The 20,489-nt window shown below is 46.3% G+C and overlaps 1 pseudogene; it reads left to right on the forward strand.

The window, feature by feature from the left end:
* Window positions 1-11,964: 11,964 nt before the first annotated feature.
* The window catches only part of LOC141088505 (cytosol aminopeptidase-like), a 46,846-nt pseudogene continuing 38,321 nt past the window's right edge, over window positions 11,965-20,489 (forward strand).

Raw genomic sequence — 20,489 nt, forward strand, 5'->3', positions numbered from 1 at the left:
CCAAGCCACTCCTGAAGACCTGGGTCTCCTCCCACCAGCCCAGGAACAAATTTGCATATGCCGGGGCACATGGACTCCCCATAGCGGTGCCCCTGAGCTGGTGGTAGATCTTATGATCAAACAAGAAGAAATTCTTAGTGAGACAGAAACGAAGTAGTTTGATGACAAACTCGCTGTGGGCACGGTATTGACATCCTCTGGTGTTCAGGAAATATAACACAGCTTCAAGCCCCTTATCGTGCGGTATGGAAGTGTAAAGCGCCTCCACATCAATACTACCCAGATTAACCTCAGGATCAACACATAATCCCTCTATTCTCCGAAGAAGATCAGGGGTATCCTGCACGAAGGATCGTAAAGAGGCGACGAAGGGTTTCAGGACACGATCTAAATAAATGCCAATGTTGTGGCTAATACTGCCCATTCCTGACACAATAGGTCTCCCCTTTAAAGGGGAAAGACCCTTGTGTAATTTCGGTAGGCAGTAAAAGGTAGCAACTATTGAATCTTTAGGCATTAAAAAATCAAATTCAGATTTGTCAATAACTCTCATGGATAGACCTTCATCCAAGATGCTTTTAAGTTCAAACAAATAATCAGAGGTAGGGTTATGATCTAAAATCTCATAGCTCACTCTGTCCTCAAGGAGGGTCTCACACATTTTGGAATATTGTGTAGAGTCAAGGATGACCACATTGCCACCCTTATCTGAGGGTTTAATGACAATGCGGTCATCCTGCTCAAGCTTATTGATAACTGCCATTTCTGTTTTCGTACAATTATACCTGGAAAAGATCTTCTTTCCTTGTAAGGATTTCAAATCTTCTGTAACCAAGTTTTCAAAAATATCTATAGCAGACACATCTCCAATGGGAGGGGGCATTTTGGTGCTCCTGTTTTTTAAATCAGTAAAGGGACCCCTTCCAAGATCGTTGGGGTTCACTACACCAATACTAGATAACAGGCGTACGTCTGGCAACAAATCAACAGGAATCCCCATATCTATACAGGTACGGTTATCCTGTTGAAGAAAAAACTTTCTCCAACGTACCTTACGTAAAAACAAATTAAGATCTTTTATAGACCGAAACAGATCAAAGTCTGTACTGGGGACAAATGTAAGACCCTTTTGCAAGACCTGTAGTTCTTCACGGTTGAGCACCCTGGAGGACAGATTAATTACTTGTATACCGTTAGCGACCGATGAGGATGCTGAATTAGGGACACGACTGATAGGTAAAGTAATATTAGAATAGTTATCCTCAGGAATGATTCTTATTTCCGTACCGGATGTTGACGGTTCCTTAGAGGATAACTCTGATCTAAAAAATGCGATCCCGCAGTAGTGTCGGATCTATCCAGGGGACCACGATGACCACGGCCTCTAACTCTACCTCTATTCCTCCCCCTATTGCTTCTACCCCTTCCCTCAGTATCAGAGAAGTCAGTATCCGTAGAAGACAAATCAGTTTCAAGATCAATATTGTTAATACGATTACTAATAACTAGAGTTGAGCGACTTTTGGTTTTTTAGGGTCGCGTTTCGTTTCGTGAAACCCGACTTTTCCAAAAGTCGGGTCGAGCAAGATCGTCCGATTATAGGGAAAAGTCGGGGTCGTCCCGAAACACGAAACCCAATGTAAGTCAATGGGGAATAAAAGTCGGCAGTGAGAGGAGGACAGGAAACACACCTACAGTGCCCATTTGAATGCCAAAAGCATCAATTCTTCTTTCTTAAGCTTGTCAACCTTAATTAACTTCATAATACAAGTTACGCACTGAAAAATGGGGGTTATTTGGCTACAAACTGGGGGGGGGGAGGGCTGGCTCCAGGTTTTCATGTGCCCTGGGCGAAAGACCGCCTCTTTAACACATACCACAACTCATCATGCTCCGATACGGCAGAGAAATAGCGGTATAGTACAATGAAAAATACCTCACTTTTTACATCTCATGACGAGGCCCATCTATTTCTCCATACAGAATCATTGGTCCCATATAATGTTTGAAACAGTATATGATGAGCTCCACATAATGCTACAGTATATGTTGGTCCCCATGGATGAAGCTCCACTGTCTTATGGGCCCAAATAATGCTCCAAACATAATGGGCCCCATTTCTAATGCTCTAGTGTATAATGGGCCCTGTAAATGCTGCTCCAGTGTCTGATGTCCACCTTTGGAATGTTCCAGTGTATGGTGGGCCCCATCTATCATTCTCCAGAGTATAGTGCTCCCCAAAAATTGCTGTCCCAACATTGAAAACAATCAAATAAGTCTCCTCGCTAGGGAATCCCTGTACTTGTCTGGACAGGTGCTGTAGCTTGCTTAACAGCTCGCCAGCCGTTCTCACGCCCAGTATGGATTACACGTGATTGCACAAAGGTGAGAAAGGGTACCGTATCCCCAGATAACATGTATGGATAGCGTACACATTCAAAATATATGTCTCAGGAGGCAGGCTCAGACGGTGTTAGGCCCAGTATGGATTGCACGTGATTGCACAAAGGTTAGAAAGGGTACCGTATCCCCGGATAACATGTATGGATAGCGTACACATTCAAAATATATGTCTATACAGCATGAGGCAGGCTCAGATGGTGTTAGGCCCAGTATGGATTGCACGTGATTGCACAAAGGTTAGAAAGGGTACCGTATCCCTGGATAACATGTATGGATAGCGTACACATTCAAAATATATGTCTATACAGCATGAGGCAGGCTCAGACGGTGTTAGGCCCAGTATGGATTGCACGTGATTGCACAAAGGTTAGAAAGGGTACCGTATCCCTGGATAACATGTATGGATAGCGTACACATTCAAAATATATGTCTCAGGAGGCAGGCTCAGACGGTGTCAGGCACAGTATGGATTTGACGGCCCAGATTACACAGCGGAGGAGCAGGGAGAGGTAAAGATTGCAAATGCTGGGGCACTCGCACGGTGTCATGCGGTAGGTGGTGACCCTGGCCATGGGGGGGGAGGCAGCACAGTTAGGGAGTTTTAGAAAGTGGCATATGTTGATGTTGGACATTCAGCTGATGCAAAAGGCGAAATAGGTGAAGTACCAGGAAGAGGTGGACCAAAGCAAGCCATTTTTCTGTCACCCTATGTGTCATCAGGGGAAGGTGGGACAAAATCCTTGGAAACCCATGCGTGGTTCATTTTAATGAAGGTTAGATCATCCACATTTTGGGTTGACAGACGGGTCCTTTTTTCTGTCAGGATTGATCCAGCTGCACTGAAGACTCTTTCCGATAGCACACTTGCAGCTGGGCAAGCGAGCTCCTGTAAGGCATATTGTGCCAATTCAGGCCAGGTGTCCAGTTTAGCGGCCCAATAGTCAAAGGGGAATGACCTGTGTGGGAGAACATCGATATGGGAGGAAAAGTAGTTTGTTACTATAGTTGACAACTGCTGTCTCCTGTCACTTTCCATCGATGCAGTATTACCAGTTGTGTGAGCGGTATTTGAAAAATCAGTCCACAACATTGTCATGAAACCCCTGTCTCCAACGCCACTTCTGCTGTGTGCACCACGAACACCTCTGCCAAGCTGCCCCCGGCCCGTACGGCTCGTGTGAGAACCATCACCGCTGCTGTGTGCTGGGAATGCCTCAAGCAACCGATTTACCAGAGTTGCTTGTTTATTAGCCAATATTAGGTCAAGGTTCTCCTGTGGCATGATGTTTTGTAATTTGCCTTTATAGCGTGGATCCAGGATGCTGGCCAACCAGTAGTCGTCATCGTTCATCATTTTGGCAATGCGGGGGTCCCTTTTTAGGATCTGCAAGGCATAATCTGACATGTGGGCCAATGTTCCCGGTGTCAATGATGCACTGCGAGTGCTGGGTGGAGGAGCACTTTCTGGCAAATCCACATCCCTCCAGTCACGCACAAACCCTGTACCAGACCTTGCCACGCCAACATTTTCACTTGCCCCACGAGATGCATCCTCCTCCCCTAAGTAATCATCCCCATCATCCTCCTCCTCCTCCTCTTCTTCCTCCACCTCGTCCAGGAGAGGTCCCTGAGCAGACAATGGCTGAATGTCATCAAGGATTCCCTCCTCCTCTTCCTCCTCATCAACATTGGCTGCAGACTCCTGCTCCTTAAGGTGCGTCAAAGTTTGCATGAGCAGACGCATAAGTGGGATGCTCATGCTTAGCATGGCGTTGTCTGCGCTTACCAGCCGTGTGCATTCCTCAAAACACTGAAGGACTTTACAAAGGTCTTTCAGCTTCGACCACTGCACACCTGTCAACTCCATGTCTGCTCTCAAAGTGCCTGGCTGTGTATCCTCCCACAAATGCATTATGGCCTGCCTCTGCTCGCACAGCCGCTCCACCATGTGCAGGGTGGAGTTCCACCTTGTTGCAATGTCGATAATGAGGCGGTGGTTGGGAAGGTGGAGCAATCGCTGCAGCTTCTGCATACGAACGGAGTGTACAGGCGACCGGCGGATGTGCGCGCACAGTCTTCGCACCTTCTGGAGCAGGGCTGTTAACTCTGGATAATTTTTGAGGAAGCACTGCACCACCAGGTTCAAGGTGTGAGCCAAGCAAGGTATGTGGCTGAGTTTTGAAAGGGCTATGGCTGCCACAAAATTACGGCCGTTATCACTAACTACCTTGCCTGCCTCAAGATGTACACTGCCCAGCCATGACTCAGTTTGTCGCTTCAAGTACTCGGCCAGCACCTCGGCGGTGTGTCTGTCGCCCAAACACATCATCTGCAACACAGCCTGCTGACGCTTTCCACTAGCTGCTCAATAGGGGGACACATCGTGTGCAACAGTGGCAGCTGCAGATGGAGTGCTCGTACGACTGCGCTCTGTGGACGAGCTTTCGCTTCTGGAGGAGGTGGAGGAGGAGGAGGGTCGAACGCCTACAGCCAACTGTTTCCTATACCGTGGGCTAGGCAGCACTGTCCCACCACCGCTGTCCCCTGTGGACCCTGCATCCACCACATTAACCCAGTGCGCAGTGATGGACACGTAACGGCCCTGGCCATGCCGACTGGACCATGCATCAGTTGTGAGGTGCACCTTTCCGCTCACTGACTGCTTGAGTGCATGGACAATGCGGTCTTTCACATGATGGTGGAGGGCTGGGATGGCTTTGCGAGAGAAGAAGTGGCGACTGGGTAGGTCATAGCGTGGTACTGCATAGGCCATGAGTTCGCGCAAAGCTGTGCTTTCCACCAACCGAAAGGGCATCATCTCAAACGAGATTAGTTTGGCAATGTGGGCGTTCAAACCCAGTGTACGCGGATGAGAGACTGAGTACTTTCTTGACCTACTCATAGTGTCTGGGAGGGTGAGCTGGACTTGAGAGCTGCATATGGTGGAAGTAGCGGTGGACAGGGCGGACTGAGAGAGGGTTGATGATGGTGATGGAGTTGGTGTTCTTTCTGATGGCCTAGAATCAGTCTTTCGTTGATATAACAGTGGGATTCCCTGACTGCTGTGGCCTTGCAACGACACCTCAACATTTGCTGCTGTGCTAACCGGTGGGCTTACAGTGGGGGAAACAATGTAGCGTTGCTGACTACCTTCGTTGTGATCAGTTGCACATGTGGCACTTGAGGTTTGGTGTTGTGTCCACGCTTGCAAGTGCATGCTGGTTAAATGTCTAAGCATGCAACTGGTATTCAAATTTTTCAGATTTTTCCGTCGGCTAAAGGTCTTTGCGCACTTCTTACAGATAACCTTGGCCTGATCATGAGGATTTTGTTCAAAAAAGTGCCACACTGCACTCTTCCTACTTTGGCAGACATTTTGCGGCCTAGCACGCTGTGATCTTTTGACCCTCTGGACAAGCTGTCCAGCAACTCTTTTGATGTTTGGAACCTGTCTTTGGAGTGCTCCGGGCCTGCCAGATAACAGCTGTTGCGATGTCGATGTCTGCTGTGGATGCTCCTCATCTGAGCTATTGGAAGCAGCACCCTCTTCCCCCAATGGATGCCAATCTGGGTCAACAACTGGGTCATCCATCACCTCCTCTTCTATGTCATGTGCACCTTCCTCTGTGTCACCGTGTATGGTGGTATAGTGTGCGGGAAGGGGCACCTGAGTCTCATCAGGGTCAGAATCTGGCTCTGTACACTGTGAGGACAATGTAGTGCTCTGAGTGAATGTACCAGCAGAATCATCCATCAGCGGCTGTGCATCAGTGCACTCCATGTCAGATTCATCTTGGCCTGGGTAATTCACCATTTCACTTGATAATCCAGGCATGGTATGTGAAAACAGCTCCATGGAGTAATCAGTAGTATGGCCTGCGTCATCCTTCAATCTTGGTTGGGGTGAAGGACACAAGGAAAGGTGTGGTTCATGAACATGAGCCTCCAATGACGACTCAGTGCTTTTACTTTTTACAATTGAAGAAGAGGAGGCGATAGAGCTGGAGGCTGAGTCAGCAATGTAAGACAAAACTTTTTCCTGATGCTCTGGCTTTAAAAGCGGTTTGCCAACTCCTAGAAAACTAAGCGTTCGAGGCCTTATGTAGCCAGACGATGACGCAGGCTCAACACCTCCTGCATTCGGTCCTATTTTGCTCTTGCCACTACCATCAGATCCACCACCAACACCATCATTACCAGCTGCCAACCCCCGCCCAATTCCACGGCCTCTTCCACCAGCCTTCCTCATTTTTGGTAGAAATGTAGACAAAATCCAACAAACTATATAGTATGTAAAACAAGGTGTCTATATGACAGGGGAGATTTTGAATTTCTGCACACACTTTTGGACACTGGACACTTTTGGATTGTGTGAGGCCCACTGATATCTGAGCGCTATGTGACAGGCTCGATGGCACAGCTGTGACCTAAGTGACTAGAGAATAAGTGAGATTTTGAATCTCTGCACACACTTTTGGACACTGGACACTTTTGGATTGTGTGAGGCCCACTGATATCTGAGCGCTATGTGACAGGCTCGATGGCACAGCTGTGACCTAAGTGACTAGAGAATAAGTGAGATTTTGAATCTCTGCACACACTTTTGGACACTGGACACTTTTGGATTGTGTGAGGCCCACTGATATCTGAGCGCTATGTGACAGGCTCGATGGCACAGCTGTGACCTAAGTGATTAGAGAATAAGTGAGATTTTGAATCTCTGCACACACTTTTGGACACTGGACACTTTTGGATTGTGTGAGGCCCAATGAATATCTGAGCGCTATGTGACAAGCTCGATGGCACAGCTGTGACCTAAGTGACTAGAGGATAAGTGAGAGTTTGAATCTCTGCACACACTTTTGGACACTGGACACTTTTGGATTGTGTGAGGCCCAATGAATATTTGAGCGCTATGTGACAAGCTCGATGGCACAGCTGTGACCTAAGTGACTAGAGGATAAGTGAGAGTTTGAATCTCTGCACACACTTTTGGACACTGGACACTTTTGGATTGTGTGAGGCCCAATGAATATCTGAGCGCTATGTGACAAGCTCGATGGCACAGCTGTGACCTAAGTGACTAGAGAATAAGTGAGATTTTGAATCTCTGCACACACTTTTGGACACTGGACACTTTTGGATTGTGTGAGGCCCAATGAATATCTGAGCGCTATGTGACAAGCTCGATGGCACAGCTGTGACCTAAGTGACTAGAGAATAAGTGAGATTTTGAATCTCTGCACACACTTTTGGACACTGGACACTTTTGGATTGTGTGAGGCCCACTGATATCTGAGCGCTATGTGACAGGCTCGATGGCACAGCTGTGACCTAAGTGACTAGAGGATAAGTGAGAGTTTGAATCTCTGCACACACTTTTGGACACTGGACACTTTTGGATTGTGTGAGGCCCAATGAATATTTGAGCGCTATGTGACAAGCTCGATGGCACAGCTGTGACCTAAGTGACTAGAGGATAAGTGAGAGTTTGAATCTCTGCACACACTTTTGGACACTGGACACTTTTGGATTGTGTGAGGCCCAATGAATATCTGAGCGCTATGTGACAAGCTCGATGGCACAGCTGTGACCTAAGTGACTAGAGAATAAGTGAGATTTTGAATCTCTGCACACACTTTTGGACACTGGACACTTTTGGATTGTGTGAGGCCCAATGAATATCTGAGCGCTATGTGACAAGCTCGATGGCACAGCTGTGACCTAAGTGACTAGAGAATAAGTGAGATTTTGAATCTCTGCACACACTTTTGGACACTGGACACTTTTGGATTGTGTGAGGCCCACTGATATCTGAGCGCTATGTGACAGGCTCGATGGCACAGCTGTGACCTAAGTGACTAGAGAATAAGTGAGATTTTGAATCTCTGCACACACTTTTGGACACTGGACACTTTTGGATTGTGTGAGGCCCAATGAATATCTGAGCGCTATGTGACAAGCTCGATGGCACAGCTGTGACCAAAGTGACTAGAGGATAAGTGAGAGTTTGAATCTCTGCACACACTTTTGGACACTGGACACTTTTGGATTGTGTGAGGCCCAATGAATATCTGAGCGCTATGTGACAAGCTCGATGGCACAGCTGTGACCTAAGTGACTAGAGGATAAGTGAGAGTTTGAATCTCTGCACACACTTTTGGACACTGGACACTTTTGGATTGTGTGAGGCCCAATGAATATCTGAGCGCTATGTGACAAGCTCGATGGCACAGCTGTGACCTAAGTGACTAGAGAATAAGTGAGATTTTGAATCTCTGCACACACTTTTGGACACTGGACACTTTTGGATTGTGTGAGGCCCAATGAATATCTGAGCGCTATGTGACAAGCTCGATGGCACAGCTGTGACCAAAGTGACTAGAGGATAAGTGAGAGTTTGAATCTCTGCACACACTTTTGGACACTGGACACTTTTGGATTGTGTGAGGCCCAATGAATATCTGAGCGCTATGTGACAAGCTCGATGGCACAGCTGTGACCTAAGTGACTAGAGGATAAGTGAGAGTTTGAATCTCTGCACACACTTTTGGACACTGGACACTTTTGGATTGTGTGAGGCCCAATGAATATCTGAGCGCTATGTGACAAGCTCGATGGCACAGCTGTGACCTAAGTGACTAGAGGATAAGTGAGAGTTTGAATCTCTGCACACACTTTTGGACACTGGACACTTTTGGATTGTGTGAGGCCCAATGAATATCTGAGCGCTATGTGACAAGCTCGATGGCACAGCTGTGACCTAAGTGACTAGAGAATAAGTGAGATTTTGAATCTCTGCACACACTTTTGGACACTGGACACTTTTGGATTGTGTGAGGCCCAATGAATATCTGAGCGCTATGTGACAAGCTCGATGGCACAGCTGTGACCTAAGTGACTAGAGAATAAGTGAGATTTTGAATCTCTGCACACACTTTTGGACACTGGACACTTTTGGATTGTGTGAGGCCCACTGATATCTGAGCGCTATGTGACAGGCTCGATGGCACTGCTGTGACAAAAGTGACTAGAGGATAAGGGAGATTTTGAATATCTGCACACACTTTTGGACACTGGACACTTTTGGATTGTGTGAGGCCCACTGATATCTGAGCGCTATGTGACAGGCTCGATGGCACTGCTGTGACAAAAGTGACTAGAGGATAAGGGAGATTTTGAATATCTGCACGCACTTTTGGACACTGGACACTTTTGGATTGTATGAGGCCCACTGATATCTGAGCGCTATGTGACAGGCTCGATGGCACTGCTGTGACAAAAGTGACTAGAGGATAAGGGAGATTTTGAATATCTGCACACACTTTTGGACACTGGACACTTTTGGATTGTGTGAGGCCCACTGATATCTGAGCGCTATGTGACAGGCTCGATGGCACTGCTGTGACAAAAGTGACTAGAGGATAAGGGAGATTTTGAATATCTGCACACACTTTTGGACACTGGACACTTTTGGATTGTGTGAGGCCCACTGATATCTGAGCGCTATGTGACAGGCTCGATGGCACTGCTGTGACAAAAGTGACTAGAGGATAAGGGAGATTTTGAATTTCTGCACACACTTGTGGACAGTGGACACTTTTGGATTGTGTGAGGCCCACTGATATCTGAGCGCTATGTGACAGGCTCGATGGCACAGCTGTGACAAAAGTGACTAGAGGATAAGGGAGATTTTGAATCTCTGCACACACTTTTGGACACTGGACACTTTTGGATTGTGTGAGGCCCAATGAATATCTGAGCGCTATGTGACAGGCTCGATGGCACAGCTGTGACAAAAGTGACTAGAGGATAAGGGAGATTCGATTGCTTTTAAAAAAGCAGTTTGCGGAGCAGTGGGTAAACAGCAATGCAGGAATGTCAGGAAGCCTTAGAAGGCAGCCCAACAACCAACACCACTGATACACCACTATATAGCCTCCCCTTGCACTGCACACACAGTGACTGGTGTGTTGTGCAGGCCAAATTGCTAGCAGCAGAAGCAGTTTTTTTTTCTTCTCAGCAGGACAAAAAAAAAAATTGGGATTGCTTTTAAAAAAGCAGTTTGCGGAGCAGTGGGTAAACAGCAATGCCAGCCTGTCAGGAAACCTTAAAAGGCAGCCCAACAACCAACACCACTGATACACCACTATATAGCCTCCCCTTGCACTGCACACACAGTGACTGGTGTGTTGTGCAGGCCAAATCGCTAGCAGCAGAAGCAGTTTTTTTGTCTTCTTCCCTGCCTAGCGCTCTCCCTACAGAATCAGCAGCAACCTCTCCCTATACTAAGATCGGCAGAAGTAAGATGGCGGTCGGTGTGCACGCCCTTTTATACCCCCTGTGACGCCCACCAAAGCAAGCCAATCACTTGCATGCCCTTCTGAAAGATGGTGGTGACCCGTGCCTATGTCATCACGTTACCCACAGTGTCCGTGGATCCTGATTGGCTGAAAAAGAGCGCAAAACAAACTTTTGAAACGCGACTTTGGCGCGTAAGTCGCCGACCTCGTGGCCGACCTCATCCTAGGGTCGGGTTTCGTTTCATGAAACCCGACTTTGCCAAAAGTCGGCGACTTTTGAATTTTTTCGACCCGTTTCGCTCAACTCTAGTCTTTAGTGCCGCAGGTGGTGTACTAACAGACCGTCGCACGCGACTATCCTCCGATAACATTGACCGGCTTACTTTTCTGAAAATGAACAAGGCCTGGATCTCGCCGGAATTTGCCAGTCCTCTTCCAGAATAAATAATTGGTTGGCAACAGTATCCAGGTCTGCTGTTGTGTTCATGTTTCTGCCACCTGAACTGTAATCCCTGGGCTCCAACACCACCAGTTGCTGCTCAGAAGTGCCGTCTGCACAGAGAAAAACACACGCTCCAGTGTTAGTGGGGTTCAGTAACGCCAGCTGCTCCCCTGCTGTGTGTCCGGCAATGTCTCCTGCTCCCTCCACATTCACACTACATCAGATTTTACACTTGCTCCAAGTAGGCCTCAGCCTACTCCATGATTGATCCTGGGCTCCAACACCGCCAGTTGCCAGTATTTTTGTTTTTTACATATCATGAAATCTAAATTCTGATGGAGCTTTTTAAGGACGTCAAAAACAACAAATTTTTCAAGTGGAACCGCTTCAGGAAAAACTCCTTTTTTGGGGAGGTTTTTATTATCCAGTATAGTGTGTGTATATATATATATATTATAATATGAAATGTTTTTTTTCAGCTGTTTTACTTGATGTGTAAAATTCGGAGTGGATTCCAGAAGATATTCGCCTCAGAGAGGTGACATGTAGCCGAAGAGGAAGAAAATGCTCAAAAACAAGATTTGAACAGCAGGGTGGCTTAACATTGATGGGTAAGCTCTGACCCAGTACAGTGATGGAGAGCGGTCTGCTTTTATTGTTTTTTATTCTTCACATATGAGAAAGGAAACAGACGTGAGACTGAGACCTCAGAACAGTTTGTAGATCTTCTTAGAGCCTTGCAGTATGATGTACCGCCACAAGGTGGCACCCATGAGCTGTGATAGGTTTCTGCTGCCTGTGGCTGACGTCAATGCAGGGAGGCCGGGCGTCGTGGCTCCGTGTGATGACGTCATCATCCTGGGTCTCTGTGCACATGTGCGGGGCACCAGCTGAGCCTCAGTGACAGCTACTGCCACTCCAGAGTGGAGATCATGCTGCAGCCCCTCAAAGCGGCGCTCCACAGCAGTGTGCACAAAAGCTGCTGCAGAGCGTTCTCCGTGTCTGCACGTTCCTACAACTCTGGGCGCAAGGTAAAACCCCGCTATAACGCGAGCCGCCCTCATCTCGCCCCTTGCTATCGGTTCCTTTAACCTGTTCACGTCTGCACACATCTGTGTCATGCCCTGGCTGTATCTGTGCTGTTCCCCTGTGCAGTATACGGTGGAGGATGGCGCTGCGGCTGGCGTATTAGGGCGCTCCGACTGCCGGCAGCTTTTTTTTTTTGCCCTCTTGATCTGACTGATCAAACTCAACCGTGGGTCTGTTATAAAAACACGAAAAACCTCTCGGCTGCCCCCCGACCATAGGTAATAATGGCAACAGAATTTATTTCCCATGGCTCATAAATGGCTGAGAATTGGATCCAATACACTGGTTACATTTTTGGCTCCCCGGATTTGCTGCTAGCGCCATGTTCTGAAGCCGTGTGCATGACCCACCGCACCTTCCACCATTTGTTACCTCTGTGATATAGATGTTTCCTTTCCCTCCCAGAAGCCGTGGTGGTGGGGGAGCATGAAGAAGCCTCGGAGTGGTATGGGGGCCATTATGGCGCCATATTACACATCGCGGAGCCGTACTGCAGCCTCAGCTATTTCCATCTTTCTGCTTTAGGGCCTTGTTCTCGGTGTATATGATAAGAATAAGGAGGATGAAAGTCTCCCCCTGAGCCGGGCCGCAGACAGGTTCGACAATGCTGTTTCAGGAAAACTGCGACTTCAGCTGACAAGGTAGAAATCCAATGTTATCCGTGTATAACGCAGACTGTTCCCACCCCATCGCCCCCATAGTAATCCATGGTCTTCCTTTACAGGTCCGGGCCTGCACTGAAGAAGGGGAAGACGCGAGTGTTTTATGGTTTGCATGAGGCACGTTCTCATTATTACTATGTGATGTGTAATTATCTGGTAATATAGCGGGAAAGATGAATGAGTATTATGAGGGTCCCGCTGTTTTGTGTATAAAGCCTTTATGCAGCCCTATGTGTCGCCATGGCTACACCCTGTCCTATAGTTGTGTATTACCCCTGTCCATCTGCTGCCATTTTTTGTATATAGGTCAGGGGAAGGATGGGGTGTAGACAGCACTTATATGTGGGTTTACATTCTGCCGTATCATTACTATGTCAGGGTTGAGCAGGGTGGATTTGATTTAAATCTAACTGATTTAAATCACGATTTAAATCACTAGTCAGTAAGGCTTGATTTAAATCAGTGATTTAAATCAAAGTTTCTACCTAAACTAGTTCTTGCTACTTTAACATGCAAGTAGATGAAGATTTTTAGAATCACTTTTTATATTACTTTTTTCTCCCCAGTTTAATGGGTTAATCATTCATATTTGGACACCACTGTTCTGTTGTACTTAGGAAGGAGAAAAATAATCCTGACCTTAATAACAATTTAAATAGATTTATTCAACTGAAACAATAACAACATTACAGCATAAGTTATTTGCTTACACAAACATCCATGTTTGTTAACTAATTTGGCTAAACAAAATATATATATATTTTAAGAAACTTAGACTGTCAGCCCAGCTGACACATGAAAAACTTAAATACTACTGTCCCTGCTGTCCTCTGTAGCTCACTTGTCGTCATCTTCATCATCATCTTCTTCTTTGTTCCTATTCATAATCTGGAAAAGAAAAACAAGCTTTCCTGCTTTATTGGGTCCCAACTGATTTCTCAATTTAGAATGAATGAGTCCAAAGGAAGAGAATATTCTTTCAACGCCTGCAGAAGAAGCTACTGCTGTTAAAAGTGAAATCATTACTTGAACAGTCTCTAAATCCAAGCGCTTAAGTGACTTCCACCAGTTTACTGGTGTGACCTTCCTTAAAATATCTTCAGCAAACATATATTTCTTGAATGGTTCCCCCTTAGCTTTGAAGTTTATTATAGTTGGCATTAAAGATGGATGATTGCTGGATACCCATGTCATAGCTAACTCCTCTTCCTCAGCACTTAGGTTTTGACCCTGATATTGGATATTGACAATATTTGCCAAAAAATGAGCTGGAGTCAGTGCTTGTCCCATTCGTTTGTTTACTGCTTGTAATTTAATTCTGTCCATGTGTAGTTCTGTTTTTAAGTGTTCACTCAGTTCCTTCCAAATTTCAACAGCATCCGCAATAAAACAGCTATTTTTCTGTATTTTGTTTAAAGCTTGAGAGATGGGTTTCAGGAAGCTCAGCATATGTTCAACATTTCTCTTAAGCCCAATGTTGAGGATTTTGGCCGTGACAGTGCCATCTATTTTATCTCGATTTTCTTCACAAAGTGTCATCAGAATAGGCCAGTTTTTGATATACTGCTCAAAACAGTCCACCACAGAGTTCCATCTAACATCTTGTGGGAGCGTTAGCTTGGTTCCACCCATCCTTTTCAGAGCTGCTGCAGCAAAATGATTATTACGGAAGTATTTAGCAATTTCAACAACATTAGCCTTTATTTCTGGAACACTTAAGTCTTTGGCTAAGAGGTGCAGCAAATGAGCACTGCAACCATATGTTATTAGCAGCTTTGTATTCCCTCCCTGCTCTTCTAAATCTCTTCTCATCTTGGATACGTTTGCAGCATTGTCAGTGACCAAACTGCGTACTAGACATTTGAATTTTTGTTCACATGTCGTTATAGCTTTTACTGCCACTTCGTGTAAGTATTCTGCTGTGTGTGCATTTCCTGACTTATCAGTTGTTTGTGCAAGGAAGACTTTACCTTCTTCTGTTGTTATACAAGCACATACAATAGGATCATTGTGGACATTACTCCACCCATCAATACTTAGGTTAACAATTTTACCCTCCAGAGCTGTTGCACATTGCTCCATTTCTCTGTCATGCACTTGATCCAGCAGTTTCCCTGCAACATCAGCTCTGCTGGGTGGACTGTATCCTGGTCTCAGTGACTGAACCATATTAATGAAATGTGGGTTCTCAGTCAGACGGAAAGAAGAGTTCGTTGCATAAATAAACTGGGCAATTTTTTCATCAATCAACTCTTTTTCTAATCTGCTAGTTCTTATCACAAACCTATCTATGGTGGTTCCAGGAGGTAAAGGTTTTGTCTTCCTTTTGGGTGATGGTGATATGTGGCTGTGGGTGTCTGATGATGCTGCTGCTAATGAAGCACTATCCTGGATGGATAACTCTGAAACTGTAGAACAGGATGATGGTGATCTTGGAGGTGGATAGTTTCCAGAATCCATGAATTCCCCTAAACAAAAAAAGTCAATGCTGTTATTTTATTGTTTATACAATTTCTGCTTATTGTACACAACACATCACTGCCCCTGCCCCAAAAGGAATATTTGTTTTTCTTCATAACTGTACCAAATGACAGTAACATGCAGTAATAATAAGAAATATAATTTTTCTCACACATGACAGTTCAGTCTTTAGAAATAGGATTCAATAAAAATGTTTACCAACCTGAAGATCCTGTCTGTTCAGAAGTGTTTCTTTGGTCATCTTCATCACCGCACTTCTCATGATGTTGCCTCATTCGCGCCACCAGGCCTTGCATCTCTTTGTTGCATCGTTTGCATTTTGCACGCATGCCTGCCTTACCGATTAAAATATTCCCAAACTGGGTCTCTTTTACGGCCTGCTGCCATTATAAGGAAAGAATGTAATAAACCTCAGATTGTACACACAAACAGTGGCTATGCTGCAGTATTGTGCTCAAAGTTTCACTTTCATTTTCTTGTCTGCTTGCCCTTCCTCCTCCTCACACTTAGATTCACATTCTTCTTGTGTTGTGCAGATCTATTCCACTCCAAACAATCAGAAACATATTGTCTAACTTCTTGGACTTGGCACTGAAGGGGTTGATTCTGTATTCATAGGTTTGTAGAACAATAGGATTAAGGTCTTTTTCTCAACTCTGTTCATGTTGTAACATTTTTGCCGTGAAGAAGAGGCTGGGACCTCTGCGGAGTCAAATTCAGTTTTGAGAACTGCGTAAGTAAAGCGAGCGTCTGTGATAATATAGGAGAGAAACTGCCCACTAATCCTACAGAAACCTCTGGAAGAGCATGGCATTGTGAATGTTACACATATACAGCCTTTATTCTACTGAGTTAAACAATTCAGCTTTATCTCATGATGGAAGAACCTTTGGATGGTAAAATATTTTCCTCAAAAAGCAGTTTATTGAAAAAAATCCGATTTAAATAAAAAAAAAATCCGATTTTTTTTTTTATTTTTTTTTTAAAAAAACATTGATTTTTATCCACCCTGGGGTTGAGTAACTTATCCCAAGCGGTGACATGAGACTGGCTGAGTAGGGCCGAACCAATAGACTAAAACTAATTCTGTTCAGTGTTAATATATTTTTGTTAATTTTATCATTTAATATTGAGCAGAATTAAGTATGTCTGGCTGTTACTGCTATTACATGTTAGGATTGGGATTACTGTAAGGTTTACGCTTATCAGTAACCACTAATCAAAACCATATACATCACTGTTTTCTATTATCATACATATCCGATTCAGCTTTTGTGCCATGATCAATAGCAACCCCCCGACGCTCAGTATGATGTGCCCCTCGCCACCATGCCCAACGCTCAGTATGATGTGCCCCTCGCCACCATGCCCAACGCTCAGTATGATGTGCCCCTCGCCACCATGCCCAACGCTCAGTATGATGTGCCCATCGCCACCATGCCCAACGCTCAGTATGATGTGCCCCTCGCCACCATGCCCAACGCTCAGTATGATGTGCCCCTCGCCACCATGCCCAACACTCAGTATGATGTGCCCCTCGCCACCATGCCCAACGCTCAGTATGATGTGCCCCTCGCCACCATGCCCAACGCTCAGTATGATGTGCCCCTCGCCACCATGCCCAACGCTCAGTATGATGTGCCCCTCGCCACCATGCCCGACGCTCAGTATGATGTGCCCCTCGCCACCATGCCCGACGCTCAGTATGATGTGCCCCTCGCCACCATGCCCGACGCTCAGTATGATGTGCCCCTCACCAACACGCTCAGTATGATGTGCCCCTCACCAACACGCTCAGTATGATGTGCCCCTCACCAACACGCTCAGTATGATGTGCCCCTCACCAACACGCTCAGTATGATGTGCCCCTCGCCACCATGCCCAACACGCTCAGTATGATGTGCCCCTCGCCACCATGCCCCTCTCCAACACGCACAGTATGATGTGCCCCTCACAGCTCTCCCCGACGCAGAGCATATGGGACCCCACAGCCCTTCCCCCCACAAGCAGTTTGATGGCCTCACACAGCATGATGGAGCCCTCCCTCCCACAGCATGGGGGATCCCACAAACCTTTTCAACACACAGCGAGAGGGACCCTAAAGCACTGTCCTCCAAACACCGTGTGATGGCTTCCTCATAGTACAGCATGATGGATCCCCCAACCCTCCCCCACACAAAGTATGATGCCTCCCAGACTTCCCTCACTCACAAGTGAATGACTACTCGCCTCGCCTTGTTTCTCCGATGTGCTTTGCTGTAAGTACTGAGGCTCAGTAACAGACATCTAGTAATGTCATCTTGCCCGCTGCGCTGTCTCATTCTGACTGGTGGAGGAGGGTGCTGACTCTTGCCTGTTCGACCGTTGTGTTCAGCAGTATCTACACTCTGGGGATGCAGATAGTGTTATACTGTACTTGTGATGCTATGCCATACCAGGCCCCTCACCCTGCCACCCCCAACTCCTGGGCGGTACTCCGCTGATTCCATGCCTTTGGCTATTCCAGTCCACACGAAACCGCCAAAGGGCTGCATGTGACCCACAGGCCGGCCACAGTTTGTCCTAAGTGAACACTATGGCGGTGTCCTGACCACATTTTATCTCGGCATTTGATGGGTCTGACCTATTTCTACGTACAATTGTACCCATGAGCTGTGAACAGAATTTCACCCCGTCATTAACAGGTCTCTTTCAATGGCAGGATTTCCACAATGTGGTGACGGTGGGGTTGGGGAAGCAGTCGCCAGGTGTCCACCAGCAGGAGCTCTGGAATGAAAGCAAGGAGAACATTAGGGCTGCGGTATCAGGTAACTTAGTGTGACCGGTCGTGGCTGTGGTTACCGCTGACCTTTGTATTTTTGGCAGTGATTCTCTTAATACTTCAGTAGTGAACTAAAAGGAAAATGTACATCAGCTTATTAGTTAAAGGGAATGGCTAGACTTAGTCTTGTCACATTCTTGACACGTTTTTTTTTTTTTGGAAGTGCATTGAGCAGCAAGGTGGTGTGCTGGTAAAAGGGGGGGGGGGAAATCTTTTAAATCTTCTGCCTGAGCGAGTGTGAACGAGCAGAGTGTGACCTGAGCGTATGTGCGAACTGTGGTAAGTGTGTGACTTGAGATTCAGTGAAGAGGTGTTTGGAGAACCTATAACAAATACCTGTGTGAGTTGCTGAATTGTAGGTTGCTGAGTGCTTTCTACCTGTCCCAATTTTTGGGGGGCTTGGGGGCTTGTTTAACCTATTTTTTTTTTTCTCTCTCTAATCTTTAATCTCTTATTTTACTATCTGTGTTTTTAAGGGTTAACTATATTGAATTTAAATCTTGAGGTGTAACTATATTCACAAGGGGTTAATTAAGAGTGGGAGTTCATACAGTAATTAAGGGTTTATAAGGGGCAGCTGGTTGGGGCTTAACTCCTTTTGGAAGTGCATTGAGCAGCAAGGTGGTGTGCTGGTAAAAGGGGGGAAAAAAAAAAATTCTTTTAAATCTTCTGCCTGAGCGAGTGTGAACGAGCTGAGTGTGACATGAGCGTAAGTGCGAACTGTGGTAAGTGTGTGACTTGAGATTCAGTGACTTTGGATTCAGGGAGTTTCCAAGGGAGGTATTACTGAATTGCTGTTATATTTTATTAATACTTTTTATTTATTTTTGCTTATCGTATTGTCTTTTGCAATCCCCATTAGGATGTGCTCCACTATTGCCAATGCCATCCAGTGCACGTCTTGCCGCATGTATGAAATCCTTGAACAGCCGGTCGAGGGTGCATACTGCTGTGCGAGATGTGAGCACGTTGTGCATTTGGAAGCCCAGATTCTGGATCTAAATGTGCAGCTGGCAACACTGAGATCCATAGACAATATGGAAAGGAGTCTTCTGCTCACTGAGCAGACGCTCAATGGGATAGATGAGGGGGGATGCTAGGTTGGAGCTGCAGGACAATGAAGCAGCTAGCTGGGTGACAGTTAGAAGGCGGGGTAGAGGGAAGAGCACCAGGGAGGCTAGTCCTGATCTGGCACACCCCAATAAGTTTGCTAAGTTGGCAGATGAGGGGAGTGTTAGTGCAGGAGTAGCACTGCTGCAGCAAGGCATGTCCTCTGAAAGCCGGAGGAGTGTCTGCTCCAGTAAGGGGGGAAATAGGAGAGCAGGGCAGGCCAGACAGGTTCTGGTAGTGGGAGACTCAATTATTAGGGGAACAGATAGGGCAATCTGTCACAAAGACAGGGATCGTCGAACGGTGTGCTGCCTACCTGGCGCTCGAGTCCGACACATCGCTGATCGGGTTGACAGATTACTGGGAGGGGCTGGTGAGGATCCAGCGGTCATGGTGCACATTGGCACAAATGACAAAGTTAGAGGTAGGTGGAAGGTCCTTAAAGATGATTTCAGGGAATTAGGCTGTAAGCTTAAAGCAAGGACCTCCAAGGTGGTATTTTCGGAAATACTTCCTGTACCACGTGCCACACCAGAGAGGCAACGGGAGATTAGGGAGGTTAATAAGTGGCTCAGGAATTGGTGTAGGAAGGAGGGGTTTGGGTTCCTGCAGAACTGGGCCGACTTCTCCGTTGGCTACAGGTTCTATGCTAGGGACGGGCTGCACCTCAATGGGGAGGGTGCAGCTGTGCTGGGGGAGAAAATGGCTAGAAGGTTGGAGGAGTGTTTAAACTAGGGACGGGGGGGAGGGTATTCCTTTTATAGGAGGGGAAGACAGTGCAGATAGAGACCTGGGCACAAATAATGAAATTGGGGGTGGGGGTGGCATGGGGGGTGGGGTTAGAACAGTTAATAATTTAAGAGAGAATAGAGGTACATAGAGATACATAAAGTGCATGTATACTAATGCCAGAAGCCTCGCCAACAAGATGGAGGAATTGGAGTTAATGTTGTTGGAGCATAATTATGACATGGTGGGGATATCTGAGACATGGCTGGATGAGAGCCATGACTGGGCGGTTAATGTACAGGGCTATAGTCTGTTCAGAAATGACCGTACTAATAAACGAGGGGGAGGCGTGTGTTTATATGTAAAATCATCCTTAAAACCCATCCTGCGTGATAATATATATGAATCTAATGAAAATGTAGAGTCCCTGTGGGTAGAGATAAGGGGAG

The sequence above is a fragment of the Dendrobates tinctorius genome, unplaced genomic scaffold, assembly GCF_039654945.1.
Source record: "Dendrobates tinctorius isolate UK_male_01 unplaced genomic scaffold, ASM3965494v1 ptg000039l, whole genome shotgun sequence".
Taxonomy (NCBI): Eukaryota; Metazoa; Chordata; class Amphibia; order Anura; family Dendrobatidae; genus Dendrobates; species Dendrobates tinctorius.